The sequence below is a fragment of the Callospermophilus lateralis genome, chromosome 5 (genome assembly GCF_048772815.1).
Source record: "Callospermophilus lateralis isolate mCalLat2 chromosome 5, mCalLat2.hap1, whole genome shotgun sequence".
Taxonomy (NCBI): domain Eukaryota; kingdom Metazoa; phylum Chordata; class Mammalia; order Rodentia; family Sciuridae; genus Callospermophilus; species Callospermophilus lateralis.
In genome coordinates, this window is record NC_135309.1 from 41,620,811 (window position 1) to 41,638,586 (window position 17,776).

Consider the following 17,776-nt stretch of genomic DNA (forward strand, 5'->3'; position numbering starts at 1 on the left):
TTAATTCCCCCATCCCCATTTTTTTTTTAAGTCTAGAGAATTTCAGAACTTGGTATTGCCTGTAAAGCCTCCTCATAGAGACAAGATAGAGCAACTAGGTATCAGAATCTCATGGACAATATTTATAACAAAATCAGGTCACAAGTTTCCCCACAAACCCAAAATACCAATGTATAATGACAAAATACTAAGTTTCAAGAACACTGTGTAACCAGGGTCTGTGTGGAGTGAAGAAAAGGGTTGTCTGACAACAAACAAACAAGAGAACCACAAAATTGCCAACAGGTTGTCTACTGAAAAGTTCAGTCAGCCAATTTTCAGATGAAGCTGGGAGTGGTTTTGTCCAATTTAATGTTGATTGTGCTCTGAAAGATCAGGGATAAAGCACAAATCACAGAGAAAGCCAGAACTTTTTTGAATGCTTCACAAAAATAACAATACAAGAATGAATTCCATGAAGCTAGAAAAACTATCCTAACCAGGCCTCCCTTTAAATATACAGAAAAACTAACTTTTTAAATCAAGGTTAAATTCCATGCAGTATTATGAGGGAAAAAAAAAGAGTGGGATAAAGTTCCTTCACATATGGAAATATGCCCACAAAACAGATCAAACTGTAACTTCTTTCAAAAAGACATTAAGAAATAATATGGTACAAAAGAATGATAGCAATCAAAAATAGAAAAATTCAGGAACTAATTAAAATAAGTGAAAAATTCGTGATCACAAATGAAGCCTAAACTAAAAGGAATATAATAATAAATGAGCATAACATTTATGTTCTCTGCAAAAAAGAGCTAGAAGTGTAGCTCCCCATATGGTAGAGTGCTTGCCTAGCAAGCATCAGGCCCTGGGCTCAATCCCTAGCAATGAAAAAAGTAAAAGGAAAAAAAAAAAAAAAAAAGCCTCAAAGAGAAATAGAAGATGAAAAAAAAGAAAAATTTTAAAATTGAGAAATAAGGAAAAAGCCAAAATAGATTCAAAACAAGGTTAAAAATACTAATAAAAAATAAATAAAGCCAGGTGCGGTGGTGCATTCCTGTAATCCCAGTGGCTGAGGCAGAAGGATCGTGAGTTCAAAGCCAGCCTCAGCAAAAGCAGTGTGCTAAGCAACTCAGTGGGACCCTGTCAAAATAGGGCTGGGGTGTGGCTCAGTGGTCCAGTGCCCCTAAATTAATCCCTGGAACACTCGTGTGCTCCCCACCACTGTCTCCCCCAAAAAAAAGAAGATAAGAAAAATCCACCATATAGATAAAGAAAGAAAATTAGGAAACAGAACATATTCTGAAAACCATATTCAAAAAATTTTTCAAGAGAGATTTCAATGTGATCCTGCAATTTGTACACGTGGGAAAAATAAGAATTCATACCCCATTTGAATCAAATGTATGATATATGATATGTCAAGATCATTTATTAGTTTTGAGCAACTAATAAAAAAATTTTTTTAAAGATTTTTACCTCTATTTTGAAAGAGTACACAATAAACTTTAAGTATATTGACCTAGAATAATACCAAGATATACAGTAGTAAAGTTGTTAAATTAAAAAAAAAAAAGAAAAAAAACTTCATTTGGGCATGTAGGTAAAAAGAGCAAGTGTTTTTGAAAGATAAGAACTGCAAATTCTCCTGTATGTAGACACTAAAAAACAAGTTGATCTGAAAGTAGAACAGTGATTACAGAGATTAGGAAGTGGGTGGGGGAAAGGGCGGGGTTGGATTTGTCAATGGACATTGTGTACAGGTATGGAAATATCACTGTGAACCACATTAATATGCACAACTAATATGAGTTAATAAAAAAAGTTGTAGTCAAGAAAAAATGAGGAAGTAGCCATCAATTTTGAGTCATGCTAGGGTCCTAGGTGAGAGATTTAGGAAACCAACGATGACTCCAATCCTCTCCAAGCCATAGCTCCATAACTGTTTAAAAAATAAAAATAAAAAGTACTCATGACACTTGTTCAAGATGGTAAGTTATCTTCATCAGCCAAAGCATTACTATTCAGCCACTTGTCATATAACAATATATAGTGGTCTTCAAGACAGCCTCCCACTAGAAATATAATTTTTGTCCAAAATATTTGTTCATTTGCGACAACAATATCTCTAAAAATGCACAGCAGATTTTTTTTCAGTAGAATCTAAAAAAGAAATGTCTACTAAAATTTTATTCATTCATGTAAAAAATGACTCCTGAATGCCTAGCATTTGCCTGGCACTATGCTGAGCACTGGGGAGGCTATGGCAAACAGGACAAAGAGGTCAATCTCAGCCTTTGTGACATCCACAGTCTAGCCTAGGAAAAATTGATATGCAAAATACAACCTAATAAACATTTCAGCCAAGTCTAAACATACAAAATACTGCAGAGTGTAGGACACTTGCCAGAGTAGCCAAGCCTTTCTCAATCTTAAATACCGATCACTGAGCAATAAGACATTTTGTGTCCCCCAGAAGGCTTTCCCAAAATAAGGGACTTTTTATGCTAAAACATAAACAGTCAGCCTAGAACCAACCAAGATGGTTGCTCACCCTGGCTTCTGTCATGATGTTCACCCTACATGTTCCCCACATTGTTTTCTTCCCCTTCTTCCAAATGTCCCCTGCCCAAGTTGGATCCTCAACACAGCCAGAAATGTCTTTCTTTCAGTTCTCTTCAACCTCTGCTGGGTGAGGTTTTGTCTCATATTTCAAGGCTTAACCTACATCCCAGTTTAGTCAAACTTTCCCTATCTATGATTTGCTTCCTTTTCCTCCTTACTGTTAGATAGTAGGTAACAATGAGCAGTGAAATGCATAGCAAGGTCAAAAGTGTTCTTTAAATTACTTTAGTATCTTCTTTAAATTACTTTCAAAGTGGAAAAGAACGAAAATGGTGGCAGTTAATCTGTAGAAAATAAACAAAAATAAAGAAGCTATTTGGAAAACTCATCAAGAGAAAAGGATTAATGGAATTAACTCTTGACAGAGTTCATGGAGATTGATGTGAAGCCAGAAATTATGGCTATATTTTGGCTTCATTTCTCTGGAAAGGAAGACTTCCTTAGTAGGGCAGGTGCACTAAGGAAATTCTGACCAGCTACTGACCCAGTGCCCACATTAGCATGGGATTGACTTGTAAATGAAGCCCCCCTAAAAAGATTGGCCACCAAGACAGTTCTGGAGAGGACCAACTACTGTCAAAAACTCCACTGCCCCATGGGAAGGAGGAATTGAACACCTGACTGGTGAAGGTTGCTGGTAAACACCAAACAGTAAAAAATTAGGAGACAGCGTTGTCTCTTTTGTCTTTCTCTTCTCGGAGAGGCCCACTCTCTCTCTCTCTCTCTTGAGAATGCTCTTTGCTTGAGCCTTACTTCATTTTTACTTAACTTTAACCTTACTTCTACTTAATAAAGTCCTCTTGCATGGCTTTTGGTGTCTGGCTTTAAATCTTCTTTCATAGGAACTCAAGAACTGAGGTTTGGAGTTTCAGCTCCCTGCTTTCCTGTGACACATACCATTCATGATTAAAAGGTGACAGTACTGCGGAAGAAATAAAGCAGACCAGAGGTGAGAGGTAAGGTAAGTGAGAAAGCAACACCTGAGCAAGGGGTTTAGGAGGTGAGGTCTGGTGGGGAGACCATTTTAGGACACAGAGAACAGCGAGAGCAAAGAAAAAAGTAAAAGAAAAAAAAATAGCAATGAAAAAAGTAAAAGAAAAAAAAGCTCAAAGAGAAATAGAAGATGAAAAGAAAGAAAAATTTTAAAATTGAGAAATAAGGAAAAAGCCAAAAAAGATTCAAAACAAGGTTAAAAAAAATACTAATAAAAATAAATAAAACCAGGTGTGGTGGTGCATTCCTGTACCTCCTCTGCAGGAGGCCAGTGTGATTGAAGCAGAATGGAAGATCAGGAGCAGAGCCAAGTTGGGGCTTGGAGGACACGGTAGGCCCAGAACTTTTCCTCTGATTGAACAAGGAAGCAAGGCAGGTAGGAGTGGAGGGAAACCAGGAGATTGGAACTTTGATCTATTTGAAAATGATCCCTATAGCAGCCCTGAGGCTTAGACTTTATTCTGGCCCCAATGGGGCAGACAGCCCCTACCCACGGTCGGTGACAAAGAATTGAGGACAGCTGCTGCCATGAGGCAGCTACATGCCTGAGGAGGAAAAATACCAGGATGGCATCCACGACACACCTCCACCATACATGCCTTCACCACATTCACGTCTCCACCACTTGCACATGTCTACCACATACCCGCACCCCTCCGCCGCGCCCCTCCAAATTTCCACTTCACCTAAAATTGCAACAACCCAGTGCTCCCTGTTCCCTGCCTTCTTTTATTTTTCCACTTGGCAAAGTTACCATCCAACGGATAACAGGTTCTTTACTCTTGTTTGGTCTTCATTCACACTGTAGGTCCACAAAGCCACCGTCTTTGTCTACTTTGTTTACCGCAGGGCTTTGATGGCTCCACTGGGACGCAGGTGTATTTCTAAGTAACAGAAGGAGTGAGTGTGAATGAGGGAGCAATTGAATGTTCCAGATCATTCCAAACACCTATTTAATGTAAGCAAATAGGGACCACTTGAGGGCAGGAATTTCATCTTTTTCTTTTTAGTCACTTGATAAACACTAATTGACCCTGTGTCTCCAAGTCTGGGAAGTAGGCAGCGTACATTTTCTTCTCCATTCCTTTCTGTTCTTCAGTTGAACCTCATTTTAAGTGAAATCTAAAATAGCACAAGGGGCTGGCATTTTGTTGACGATTTGCTTAACTGTAATGAAGGAGTGAGGAAGGGAAGGAGGGAGTAAGTCCAGAAAAGAGGGCACAACCTCCTTCAATTCTGTTTCCAGCACACCAAACCCAAGGATGAGAACTTTTTTGCGTCCCCTTTGTTAATCAGTCCTTTAACCTGTTCCACAGGAAGGTATCTAAGGCCAGGTGAAAAGACTAGATGCCAAGATGGAACAATTATTCTTTCTAATAACCCTGAGGAGTGTGCGTCACTCTGTTATCTCTTACTTCTATTCCTCTCCTCCCAGCACCTGTCCAGACAAGGAAGCATATACTGATGTTATCTCCAAAAGGAGCCCATGCAGAGGGCTCTGGGGCCTCTGAGAACCCAAGGGAAGAATCTCCATACTGTTTCCAAAGTGGTTGCATCAATTTGTAGTCCCTCCAGCAATGTATGAGTGTTCTGTTTTCTCCACATGGTCACCAACACTTATTGTTACTTGTATTCTTTATTGTTGCCATTTTGAATGAAATGAGATCATATATCTCTGTATAGTTTTAATTTGCATTTCTCTGATTGTAAGAGACATTGAACATTTTTCATATATTTGATGGTCACTCATATTTCTTCTTCTGTGAAGTACCTATTCAGTTCCTTTGCCCATTTATTAATTAGGTTATTTGGGGGGGGGTTGGTGTTAAGTTTTCTGAGTTTTTTTTAATATCCTGGAGATTAATGCTGTATCTGAAGTGCAAGTGGCAAAGATTTTCCTCCCATTCTGTAGGCTCCCTCATCACATTCTTGATTGTTTCCTTTGCTGTGAAGAAGCTTTTTAGTTTGATACCACCCCACTTAATGATTGTAGATTTTAGTTCTTGCACTTTAGGAGTATTGTTGAGGAAGTTGGTTCCTAAGCTAACATGATAGAGTGTTGGGCCTACTTTTTTTTTTTTTTTTTTTTTTCTGGTAGACGCAGGGTTTATGGTCTAATGACTTTGATCTACTTTCAGGTTTTTGGAGGATGAGAGAGATCATTCTGCAACAAAGGAATTTCTAGTTTTCCCAGCACCATTTATTAAAGAGGCTATCCAATGTACATTTTTGACACTTTTGTCTAGTATGGGATAACTGGATTTATGTGGGTTTGTCTTTGTGCCTTATATTCTGCTCCATTGGTCTACATGTCTGTTTTGGTTCCAATACCATGCTATTTTTGTTACTATTGGTCTGTAGAATAATTTAAGTCTGGTATCGTGATGCCTCCAGCTTCACTTTTCTTGCTAAGGATTGCTCTGGTTACTCTGGGCCTCTTATTTTTCCAAATGAATTTCATGACTGCTTTTTCTATTTCTATAAATAATGTCATTGGAATTTTAATAGGAATTGCTTTAAAGCTATATAGCACTTTGGTATTATGGCCATTTTGATAATATTAATTCTGCCTATTTAAGAACATGGGAGATCTTTCCATCTTCTAAGATCTTCTTCAATTTCTTTCTTTAGTGTTTAGTAGTTTTCCTTATAGAGATATTTCACCTCTTTTGTTAGATTGATTCCCAACTATTTTACTTTTGAGGCTATTGTGAATGGGATAGTTTTCCTAATTTTTGGCTGATTTATCATTGGTGTATAGGAACACAATTAATTTATGGGTGTTAATTTTGTATCCTGCTACTTTGCTGAATTCATTCATGAGCTCTAAAAGTTTTCTAGTGGAGTTTTTTGAGTCTTCTAAATATATGATCATGTCATAGGCAAATAGGGATACTTTAGCTCTTCTTTTCCTATTTGTGTCCCTTTAATTTCTTTCTTTTGAATAACTTCTCTGGCTAGGGTTTCAAGGACCATGTTGAATACAAGTGGTGAAAGGGGGCATCCCTGTTTTGTTCCTGTTTTTAGAGAGAATGCTTCCATTTTTTTCCATTTAGAATAATGTTGGCCTTGGGTTTGTTATATGTTGCTTTTATGATATTGAGTTATGTTTCTTCTCTCCCTAGATTTTTTAATATTTTAAACATGAATGCATACTGTATTTTGTCAAATGCTTTCTCTGCATGTGTTGAGATAATCACGTGGTTCTTATCTTTAAGACTATTTATGTGATGTGTTAAATTTATTGATTTTCATATGTTGAACCAGCCTTTCATCTAGTACCAAAAAAGAAAATTTGTGTGTGTGTGTGTGTGTGTGTGTATTTTAATAAAATAAATAAAAATGTTGAAGGACAAAAAGTCATTGCTTCCAACACCCCACCCACCACTAGAGAGCAATACTGTGTCCCAGATGGACAGATGGGATGAAAGGGTAGAAGAGACAGACCTCCAGAAGGAAGACAGCATCCAGGAGACACATGGCCAGGGCAGAGCAGGCTGTTGCTATGAGCACCACTAACAGCAGCAGAACCTCCAGTGTGCTCTCTTATCCTCCCAGAGGACACCTAAAGACTTCTGGTCATGCTAGAACTTTCTCTCCATGTGTAGCTCTAGAAAGACGGAAGACCAGGTTTAAAGGTACAGAGAGGAGACATGTATGAGACCATACCCGGTCACTCAGGTCCACTTCTGTTAGGATGCTGGGAAACAGCGCCCAGTAGCTGAGTCACAGACAAGGTGGGAGGTAGAAACTGAGCATGGGTACACACCTACTCAGGCCCAAGCTATCTGATCCTGATGAGCCAAAGATTAGTCAACTCTCTTGAACCAGGCCACCTATTGCATCAGGATGAGAACATCTTCCTGGATGTCTGGTACAGAGGCACTGGCATTTGGTTTGGATTAACAGCACAATCTAAATCCCACCCCCTTCCTTTCTCTTCCCCAAACTTCTCTGGTGGGACCTGTCAGCAAAGATCTAGAAATCAGGGGAGAGACCAGGAAACTCAACTGCATGAAGATCCAGACCGTAGGTTGATTACGAGGAGCACAACAGGAAAGTCCTTATCTAGGACTCTGATCTCCACCTACCCTCCCAGACACCCATGACTTGGCTCAAGCCCTGGCTTTGTAGACATGGGTGCTACAGGCCCCAGGCAAGCTCGCAGGTATCTCGATCCCTATATTTTGTCACAGCACAAACTTTTAGGATAAACACGCAGAGACTCTTTTCTTTCCTCTAGTGACCTTTCCTCTAATTGTCCTGCCTTCCCAGAAGGAGGTATGTGTGCCTGAGGCCCAGTCCTTCTCCACCTGGACCAGGACCCCCATTGGCCACATCATCCATAGAGCTGTTTTCTTGGTGAGGAATCAGACAGGGTGCCAGTGAGAAAGGATGGCATGAGGATTGGGGTGGAGTAAGCCCCCACTTCTATGATCCAAGGAGGGTCCCTTCTCTCTACCTCTTGTCATTCCATCTTCTCATAAAGGTAAGATGGTCCTGAGTAGCCCAGAGAAGAAGGGTGTATGTGTGTGGGGAGGAGGGGTGGTCTGGAAGTGTAAGTTGTGTCTGCCCCACTATGTTTTATGGGTAGCGATCTGTTCTCCTGGGTCCCTGTTCTCTCTTCCTTCTTCCTGCTCTGCATGCTTCACCCCCACTCACACCTCCATTAAGTTTTTTGAGGCCCCCTACTGTTCTTGCAGTAGAAAGTGGGTAGAGTCCTCAAGTGGAGAGGCAAAGGCAGTGGCTGTGTACTTGGGGCCCCGTGACTCACATCGTCCCCCTGTTGGGCCTCACTTCACACACTTGATACCTCTGTGGAGGGCAGGGCAGGGCAGCAGTGCCAAAAGGAAGGAGCCAGGGCAAGGATTAGTGACAATCTCTTTTTGTGTATATGATGCAGGGGAACACGAGAAGACAGGGCTCTCGGTGATTCTCATCTACCCCAAAGAGTGGCTGTGGAGGAGACAGACAGGTACACAAAGAGGAAGGCAAGCTGGGGGCTAATGGCAGGTCCTCAAAGGGCTGCCAGGCAGGGAACTTGCTTGAGGTCTCCCCCTTTACTGACTCAGTACCCTGCTCCTTCCTGCTCCTGCATCCTTCCTCTCCTCCTCCCATTCTCTTCCCACCTCCACCAGTTCTCCTACAATAAACAGATTCACCCATGGGGATGACTTTGGGGAGATCAGAGTCCCTGCCAGAGTCCCAAGAGAGTTCCCTTCTCCACGCTCTTTTCCCTCCCATCAGGGGACAAGCAAGTCAGGCTGCCCTAAGACCAGCTTCCTTGGGCAGGCTCCCAAAACAGGCTCCCCCAGGACGATCTCTCCTAGACTGGCCCCCTAAGTCAGGCCCCCCAGAACAGGATCTCCTAGGACAAGGCCACCAGGACAAGATTTTCCAAAACAGGACCCCTAGGATAGGGTCCCCCAGGACAGGCTCCCAGCCACGTGCCAGTGGTCTGGTCAGGCCCTCCCTTGGACAACACTTCTACATCCAGCCTTTCTCCAGGCTCTGAGTCGATCAGAAGAACAGAGGCTTGACTGGGCCAGGCCCCGAGTGGACTCACCACCACCAACACACCAGTGACTGGGAGAGCCAGCAGCACTAGCATACATAGCTAGTGCCCCTCAGTCAAACACAGGTCCTCAGGACACACTTGTAGCAGACATTTCCCACCTTCCTGGGGAGGTGCCTACCTTGCAACCAGAAGTTCCTGAGGCGGCTCCATCCCGGCATCCCACCCTTGAAAGCTGACCTGCTCACTGAGCCTTAATGTGTGCTTGTGCGTCAGGCTGTGTTGCAACCTCAGCACCAGAGGTTGAACAAGATGTTCGACTTATTTCTTCTGGTTCTGTGGCCCTGGCAGAGTCCCCACCACCCCACCCCACCCCCAGTGTTTGACACATCCGCAGAAGCCAGGAAGAGCCAAAAGGAAGCTCATGTGTGTCTCATTTCTGACACACACTTGTGATGTGATTTGGGCCATCTTAGCAAGTTCCCCATTCCTGTAAGTCTTATTTCCTCATCAAGAAACAACAGTAATAAGAGGACCTGCTTCCAGGTGTGTGGGATGTGGGGTGAGTAAAATGATCGGAGCTGGAATAGCAAGAGTGAGGTCAAACTCCCATCCCAGGCCCTGGCCACAAAAAACACCCCCCTCAAGAGAATGGGGTTTCCCCAGCAATTTAATATTGGATTTTAAAAATAAATAAATAAATAAATAAACTAAAAAAAGAACTTTGTAGACTTTCATCTATAGGAGTTTAGCCATGTTTTACTTATAATTCCACCTATCAGTGCTTAGGGCTTCTCAGGCCTTAGTTCCTAGAAGCAACGCAGGCAAGGCATAGCCCAAGTAGGCTCTCAACAGATGTGAGCCCAAATCCCCAGCAACCTCTGACTCCTTGGCCTCTGGCTCCCCCTCTTGCTCTGGGCTCCACTGTCCTGCCCACCTCCCTGCCCACTTTACTTTTTCCAGAATGCTTTCCACCATCTGACATACTATATAGTTACTGTGTTTATCTTCTATCTCCTCCACTCTTGTCTCTCTCCTTCATTTTTTTTGTTTTCTTAACCTAGAAAAAAAAAACAGTTTGGCATGGGGGGTGCCTTTTATGGTTTTGAATTTTTACACAGGAATAATTTACATTGAGTACAACACAGACATCTTAATTGGTGAAACATTTGAGAGTGACTACCGCTCAGGTAAAATGATTTCCATTACTCTCAGGAAGTTCCGCTATGTTCCATTCCAGGAAATGCTTCCAAAAGATAAGCCCTATTATCACTTTTATCCCCACTGGTTAGTTCTTCCTGTGTTTAAACATCATGTAAGGAGAGTAACAAGTAGGTGTCATTTGTCTGGTGTCTTTTGTTCAACATTATGCCCAGGGATCTTCGGAGATGAGCAGAGTACTGTTGGGAGTCTCCCTGAGAACTCCCGGGCCTTTCAAACATGGCCATGGGCAAATTGCTAGTGGGCGGCTAGAACTCCCTGGGCCTTTCAGATAAGGAGCCCCTATGCAACATGGTGGTGGGCAAGTTGCCAGTGGGTGGATAACAAGTTGTTTCGAAAACCTTCTAACTGGCCCTCCCGTCTTCCTTACTCGTGGACAGTTCGTGCCCCCTATGAATCTTATGCAGGGCGGATGTGGGTGCACCGTAAGTGATGACCTGACCTTTACTATGATTGTCCCCGGGAGCTTCCTGGTTTAAGATAACTGACTCTCACTTTCTATATAAGCTAGCAGCAGTTTGTAATAAAGTGCTTCATCTTTGTCACTGCTATCTGTGTGTGTGCATTTTAATCTCCGACGATGAACCTTGACCTTTCATTGGTGTATAGAGAAAGCTTTTTCCCTCTTGCTAGTTCACATGCTCTTGAGGCAGCTATAAGTTCTGCTTGTTGGTTGGTTGTGATGGGATTGAGGCAATGAAAGGCACAGGAAGGCACCAGTCTGCGTGTTCCCTTAGGAGTTTGTGTAGAAGTGTGAGATAGGGCAGGTAGGATACAGGGGGAGGAGAAGTGATTGAAAAGCTTTGGGTGGTTAAGAAAGGGCACCCATAGAGTTGCTCAAAGGGGCTAAGACCTGAGGGGGCCCTTGGGGCTGCCTGAATTCAGGTGAGGGCCAACAGCAGGAGATTGGGCCAGAAGAGCCTAAGTTCAATAGCAAGTTTAGTGAGATGATCCTTGAGAATGCCGTTAGGCCTTTCAACTTTACCCAAGGATTGGGGTTGGTAGGAGATGTGGAGCTTCCAAGTGATGTTGAGGCCTTTGGAGACTAGCTGAACAACCTGAGAAATGAAGACCAGACTGTTGTCTGACTGGGTGGAGGTGGGAAGTTTGAACCTGGGAATGATCTGTTCAGTGAGGATGGAGGCAACAGTGTCAGCAGTTTCCCTGGATGTGGGGAAGGCTTCTATCCAACCTGAAAAAGTATCAACCAAAGTAAGTAGGTAGCGAAGCTTTTTGTGCCTAGGCACATGAGTGAAGTTGATCTACCAGTCTTTGCCTGGCTAGTGGCTCCTCATCTGAGGTGTGGGGAGTTTAGGTTTGATGCTTCCTTGTGGGAATGCTGTAGAGCAGACAGTATAAGCAGAGTGGACGTGCTGGAGAGTAGTTCTCATTCCTAGGAAGTGAAAGAGGGGTTGTGAAAACAGGAAAAAGGGGTTAGAGAGGGTTTTAGATGGGCACAGAGTCTCTGGAGCCAGAGGAGTTGGTCATGAGTCATAGGTCTCCATCTTGGGCACCAGGGCTGGTAGTCTTAAAGAAGTAGTTGACTGACTGACTGTTTGGTGAATCTATATATCTGATCCTGCAGGAACTTCTGTAGGCATTTTAACAGACGTGGTCCTAATAGTGATCCTATTAGGAGAAACATAAAGAGGACTAATAGGGGTCCTGCGAGGGGGAGGAGCCAAGGCCATACTTGACTGAGCATTCCCCATGGAGACTGTTGGCTAGTTGCTGTCTCCTCTTTTCTAGCTTTTCTTGTCTTTCATTACTCCTAGGAATGACTTTTTGGCTTAACTGTTTTTGGTAGGTGTTTAAGATCAAGCTGGTCAAAACTGACTTTGTTTCTATCTATTGTTAAGAGTCAGCCAAGTTCCCATAGGGGTCACTCATAGGGTAACTTGAGAGCAGCTTCTTAGTTCTGTTAGTGCCATTTGCGCTAGGATGGGTCCAGGTCTTGCTTGACCATGTGGCTTCTCTTGGAAGCATCAGGGATGTCTCCCTTCTCTGGTGACCCTCCTATTCACAGCAAATGCACGGATTGGCTTTTCATTCTCCAGTGGTCTCATTAATCTCCCTGATCAGGAGGTTATGTGGCCCAGAGTTGCAAATCTCTTTAGAGAAGTTCCCTGTTCCCTGGATTCAGACTGACTCAGAGGGCCAGAGCCAAATATTGGTTTCCTTGGCCCTTTTAATTTAACTTTAAATCTTGATCATAAACATCCAGCAAAGTCAGTTTCACTTTAAAATAAGAGTACTGGGCTTTACCTGAAGTCTGGCCTGCTTTGGAGTCATTCTTACATGTAGTAAGATGGGAGGCACAGCTTTATCTCAGGTAAGGCGGGGCTCTTCATAAATCTTAAGTGTTATAGTTCTGAAGCTGATCTTCACTTTTTAAATATCATTTTACAAAGCTTAAATAAATTGTTGCTCAAGTTCACATGAATAGTAGGCAGTACAATATAATATCACATCTAAACATGAATTAAAGAAAGGCTGAAAGCTTTTAACCTTTTGTAGAAAAGTAGCAAAGTACTTTTGTGTTTTGCAGTACACAATTAATCACATCTGTTGACCATTTCATGAAAACATAAACAATGTTTAAGTATTTGGAATTATACTGTTATAGGGACAGACAAAGCAAGGCACCTAAGATAGCACCGAAGATAGGGAAACAGTCCTATTTTGTTGCAACCGGATTCAGAGGGCACTGCTTCTGTTGTAATCAATTAATCCCTGAACCCCAAGGTTAGGTAGTTTCAGAATTTTGCATCCAGCATGTAAGGGGAGGGGCTCAGAAGTTCACAGTCTGCAGAAGTTCACAAAAAGCAGTTTTGTTTTGTTTTGTTTTTCTGTTCTGGGCAAGTTAACTTTTCAAGGACACCTGGGAGAGGGAGAGCTTTTTCTTCCCTTTCTTTCCTCCCCCTGCCAGCTGTTCCCATGGAGCCCAGTTGGTAACTTCCTTATCTTAGAAATGTAGCCATCTCTGTGAAGCCCAGCTCAAGGCCAGAGGCCTTGTTCACATATTTTGTGGAAAACTAGTAAGGGGGTGTCTAGCTTTTGGAGTGCAGATTTTTCCAGCCAGTGGCCAAGTAGAACAGGGCAACATGAAAAGAGAAAGTTTATCTACACTGAACTCTTTTATGGGATTCTTTTGCTGAAAGCCCTAAAATCAGCCATGGTGAAGACTTCTGGAGAAGGTCAGTTAAGACTTTTCTGTGGGCCTGGTAGGGAGGGGGAAGGCAGGGCTGAGAGCAGCTCTGGTGGATCTGAGAATGAGGAAGAAGAGATGTAAAGAATAATGGGAAAGGGGTTTGGGATTTTCCCTAGCAATGAAAACTTGAGAAGTAGAACAGGTAGAGCAGAGGGGAAGATGGGAGTGAGTATCCCAAAAAGCCTGTGAGGGATATTAAATTCTTAGTAACCTGTTTTCAGTGATGACAAAGCAACTTTAAAGGCCATTTTCACCAGATCTTGAATAGGGGTCTGAGGGCTCTCCTCAGCTGGTTTGAGCTTTAGGTTAGCTGGTAAGAGGACCTGGTGGGACCCAGTGTGGGCACTGACTGGAGAAGAGAGGAGTGAGTGGGTAGAGGGGTACCTCAGTACCTGCTACCTCAGCAAGGGGGCAATGGTCTGAGAACCGGCGGAGGTTTGGGTTTTTGATCTAGTAATTGGAGGGGAGAAATCAGTTTGCAGAGGTGGGAGTGAGAGCAGAGAGTCTGGGGCAGAAGGCTGAGGGTGAGGATCTATTGGAGAAGCATAGTTCAGGGTGGAAGCGAAGGAGGGAAAAGACCTCCACTAGGGGAATCTCCTTCCACCCTTTTGAGCACTTGCAGAAGTTAAAAAAGTCACACAGAATTTGAGGATCTAGAGACCCCTCTGGGGGCCATCGGTTTTGCTTGTCTAATTGGTAATATGGCCAATTCTATGTACTGAAATTGATGAGGAGTTTGGGTTTGATGTCAGGAGTGAGGGACAACCAGTTGAGGTTAGCCAGGAGGCATTTGAGAGGAGAATCAGCAGGGAGGGAAGAAGAGGCTCCCATGATGACTCTCCGCAGGAAGAGAAGAGGTGAATGGCCTGGACTGGAACAGAATTTGGTTGAGTTTCCTACAGGCGTCCCCGACAGGAGAAGGCAACCAAAGAGACTCGGGAGAGCCGGGGCCGGGAGGGCAAATGAATCGTCACCCAAGAGCCCAACCAGCAAGATCTTCTGAAGACCAGGAGTCACAGGCCACCTGATGACAGGGTTTTTCCAGGAGAGGAGAAGGAGATAAAGAGAGTCAGGGGAGTGCCTATTCTTCTGTCCCTTATAGCTCATCAACCATGAAATGGGCATCCAGAGAGTCCTCCATAACTGTGAAAGTTGTGGTGGGGTGCGTTCTCTCCTCCAAACTAGGCGTCAAGAGCCTTGCTGGACGTTCACAGCCAAAGCTTTTGCATATAGCCATTTGGAGATGAATTCCCAAAGAGGGGGAGGGGGACTCACCGGTTGATCAGAAGGAGTTACCTATTGGAGACCCGGTGTTGGGTGGAATGTAGCGGCGCTCAAAAAGGTGAACGAGGATGGCGAACCTTGAGAGAGGGGGTCCTCAGAATGAGGAATTTCCCCTCCCAGGTCTCGGCACCAATGAAAGGCCAAGGTTCGTCGTTGGAGATTAAAATGCACACACACAGATAGCAGTGACAAAGATGAACCACTTTATTGCAACTGCTGCTACCTTATATAGAAAGTGAGAGTCAGTTATCTTAAACCAGGAAGCTCCCGGAGCCAATCATAGTAAAGGTCAGGTCATCACATACAGTGCACGCACATCCACCCTGCATAAGGTTCGTGGGGGGCACGAACTGTCCACGAGTATGGAAGACGGGAGGGCCAATTAGAAGGTTTTCAAAACAACTTGTTATCCACCCACTGGCAACTTGCCTGCTGCCATGTTGCATTAGGGGCTCCTTATCTGAAAGGCCCAGGGAGTTTTAGCCGCCCACTGGCAATTTGCCCACCGCCATTTTTGAAAGGCCCGGGGAGTTCTCAGGGAAACTCCCAACAAGTACTGTCTGCTTAAGAGGTGACAGGGCTGACCTACTTGTTGGCTGGTGCTATGCCTGTCTCTAAATATACCCAGCACATTGAGGATCTATCCAGTCTGGTTACTGTGCATAAGAGAGGTGATAGAGTTGGAGCACTTCTAGAAGGAATTAAAAAGGCCTAAAACTGGATGCCAGCATTCCTGCTGAATAGATTTGCTAGCTCGTTGCTGAGTATGGCCAAGCTTAAGGAACTCCTTCACAGCCCTGGGATTCAGAGGGCAGACAGCAAGACTGGGTGACAGCAGCTAGTGCTTATACCTTAACACATTTACTAGCCCTCACCCACCTCCACTTTCTACCAGCTCAAGCCCTACCGCTTCTCTCCAGCCCAGACTGTTCCAGTCTCTGCATGCCCTTGCCACACCCCTGACAGCCCAAACCCTCACCACCCTGCAAAGGGCATGGCAAAGGAGGAAAGTGACAGTTCCCTAAAGGTTACAAGGAAAAAAGACTGGAGTCCTGGAAGTTGGGTGGGTGGGGACAAAATGCACTTGGGAGCAGGAAGCATAGGACTAATTAAGCCCCAGGTAGAGAAATCTCTGTTGTAAACATCCTGACGCACCGTGAGGGATTGTCCAAGAAGACAAGTTTATGAAGAGATAATGTGGGAGAAGAGGATGGGATAGGCTGTCTTCTGGAGGTTGTCAATTTGGAAACCAGAGTTTTTGTTGGGTACCGAACCTCACACCTCCTTTATATGTTCTTTGAGAGAGTATTCACTGAAGCACCACTGCCTACCCAGCACTCCAATAGGCATCCTTGCTAAAGTAACAAGTTCTTTGATAGGTTATTCTTTAGCCAGCAGAATAAATAAAAGTATCAAAGGTTTCCAGGAGCAAATTTGGGGTTGAGGGGGTAGCTCAGTGGTAGAGTTCTTGCTTTAGCATGCATGTGGCTCTGTGTTCAATCCCCACTACAAAAATATTAAAAAGAGAGGGAGAGAGGGAGCTGCCAAACCTGATTTTCATTTACAGCTGTCACTCTAGCAGTGGCCAAGGCAAAGAAGGGCCCAGCTGCAGTGACTGTCAAGGGGCAGAGGGAGAGAACCCCACAGGCTAGGTGGGAGAGGGAACCTAAGCAAAGAATGAGTACCATGGTAAGCGCCCTGGGAAGGCAGAGCTTAAGGAAGCTGGAAACCCTGAACACAGAGACTCAGGAAAGGAGGACTCAAACCTACCTTAGGGTTTCCAGCCAAGGAAACTGACAGAGTAAGGGTCACTTGACAGAGTAGTGGGAGGCAAGGAGGGCAGATCTGGTAAGTGGAGATAAGAAGAGCACTAGGTTGTGCCTACTTCCCCCAGGACCCAAGCCTCTCTTGTCCAGGGCCTCCTCCCTGGCAGGCTTCCAGTGGGTGTTGTGACTTAAGGGTAGGAACTAAGAAGCTGAGAGGCAGGATCAGGCCATAAATATCTCTGACTCTGCTCACATCTTTCAGACAATCCTCGGAGCCCTATAAGGACCTGATCCAGCTCCAGATCCTGGGGAACTAAGAACCATGCTGAGATTCTGTGAGTACCAAGAGGGAGCCCACAAGGCCAGGATACTGGGCCATCCCTCTTCCTCCCAGTCTTCCTTTCTTATCTCCCATTAACCTGCTCTGGTGATCCTGCTTTCCAAACCAATAGGGGACAAAAGATCAGAAATTATGGAGGTTTTTTTTCTTTTTAATTGACATGTAAAAATTGTGCACAGCTTCTATTCAGAGTGAACAGGAAATATCTGATTTTTAACTCTTAGAGCAGGCATCTGGGCTCTTAGTAGTCCCCCCCACCTCCAAAACAGAACACCGCAATTCTTTAAGGCAGGTTGTTGATTCGCTCAGGAGGCATGTGGAGGGGCGCTAGGGCTATGGGTCTGGTGTTGGTTTCTCTTTGCAAATAGTAAATACCTGTGTATCTCCATGGATTTCTGGGTCTGGCTTTTTCTGTGTGAAATCAAGGCTATTCTGGATTGTTTTGATAGCTCCTCAAGCAAAGATGCTCTGTTCTGTTCTCTATGGCCAGGGAGGAGCCGTCTGCCCAAATGAGCTGACTCTACAGAGCTGATTCTACAGGGCAAGACAACTGATAGAAGAGGGGGCTTTCTCCATGGAAACTTCCCCCCCACACACACACACACACCTTTGAGAAAACACCTCAAAGCATTTGTGTTTCCTAGAAGGTCCAGCCATGAATCTGTGGTTTCCTTAAGGAATGGAATTGCTGACAATTTCAAGTACCATTTTCAAGTCATACAGAGATGCCGTTGGAATGATCAGTGCATGTATGCATGTGTGGGAATCATCACACTGAATCCTATAAATATGTAAAATAAATATATATTAATCAAAAATTAAAATAGACTGTATGTGGC